Here is a 1,627-nt window from a genome sequence, read left to right on the forward strand (position 1 = left end):
TAAAGTGCCTTTTCATGCCCCCCCCCCCCCACTTTTCTATTGGGTTGCCTATATTTTTCTGATTGGTTTGCAGGTGTTTTTTGTGTATTTGGGGTATGGATTCTCTGTTGGATTTGGCCCTGCATGCGTATCCTCTCCTCCCCATTCCCCCCTGTTAATTCTCTGATGCCACCTCCCTGCTATTGACCATTGACATCCCTTTCCAGCCATTAGCTCCTCCTTCCTGGGACAGCCCTACCAGGCACACTCCACCTCAGAGCTCTCTATAGTAGCTCCCATTTCTGCGTGAGATGTTCTTACTCAGAGATTCACTTAGATCTCTTCCCACCGCCTCAAGTCTTTGCTCCACTGTCACCTTCTCAGGGAAGGCTTCCCTGATCTACCTATTTGGTTTTTCATATCATCCCTTACTCATCCTGTTTGCCGCCCTATCCATCACTTAAAAATGAAATAAAACTTCGTACTAATGAAATTTTCAAACACATACAAAATTAGAATAGTACAGAGGGCTTTCCTTGTGTTTCTATCATCCAGCATCAATAATGAGCAAAGTTTTACAATTTTATTTTGCTCATAAATACTTGTCTGAATCTTTAAAAATAAGGACTTTTTTTTTTGAAACACAGCCACTATGCCATCATCAGATCCAACAAAATTAATAGTTTCATATACTAGTCGAGATTCAAATTTCCCAGTTGTCTTAAAGATGTCTTGTTATAATTGATATGTTTGACTAAAGGTCCAAATAAGATACACACATGGTTTTGTTGGCAGCGAAACGGCACCAGGTTCTTACCCCATGGAGTCAGACTGGAGCTGGGTTTAGCAACCTCAGTACAGTGGGGCCTTGACTTACGAGTTTAATTCGTTCGGAGACCGAGCTCGTTAAGGAGCTCGTTAACTCAAATTACTCTGTCAACTCAATAGGCCAAGAGACAGCTGGTATCTCAAAAAACTCATTAGTCGGGACACTCATAAGTCAAGGCCCCACTGTACTTGAGTTCTGGCCCGTCTGGGAAAAACTTACTTCTATTTTCCTTTACATGCTAACACAGAACACTTCTGGGGCCAGGTGTGTGGGTTTTCCACACCAAGAAATTCTGGCACTAACTGCCGGGAGTTAGTGCAGATGTCACAGGTTAAGGGTTCATTTCCGCACGATTGTCCACACTTCAGACACCAATCTTAAGTAGTGGGTCTCCAGGAAACCCACCTGTCCGATTGACTACAAATCTGAGGTTCCCGTAACCTTCTACTTGGGTTCAATCATTTGCTAGCACAGCTCTCAGAACTCAGAGATAGTGGAGGCAAAGTGACAGCTGATGTGACCCATGGAAGCCACCACGTCACCCATTACGTTCCAATATTAGTCATTTAGTATGACCCCAACAAACAAAATTTTCCTGATCTCACTTTGTCCTAATTTCAAATTTAGAGTCTAAGTTAATTTATCCAGAACCCAATTATCCCAATTTATCCTTTATTTAGTTGATTTTTTAAAAATATATATTTTATTGATTTTTTTACAGCAAGGAAGGGAGAGGGATAGAGAGTTAGAAACATCGATGAGAGAGAAACATTGATCAGCTGCCTCCTGCACACCCCCTACTGGGGATGTGCCTTCAAC

The sequence above is a fragment of the Myotis davidii genome, unplaced genomic scaffold (genome assembly GCF_000327345.1).
Source record: "Myotis davidii unplaced genomic scaffold, ASM32734v1 scaffold271, whole genome shotgun sequence".
Taxonomy (NCBI): domain Eukaryota; kingdom Metazoa; phylum Chordata; class Mammalia; order Chiroptera; family Vespertilionidae; genus Myotis; species Myotis davidii.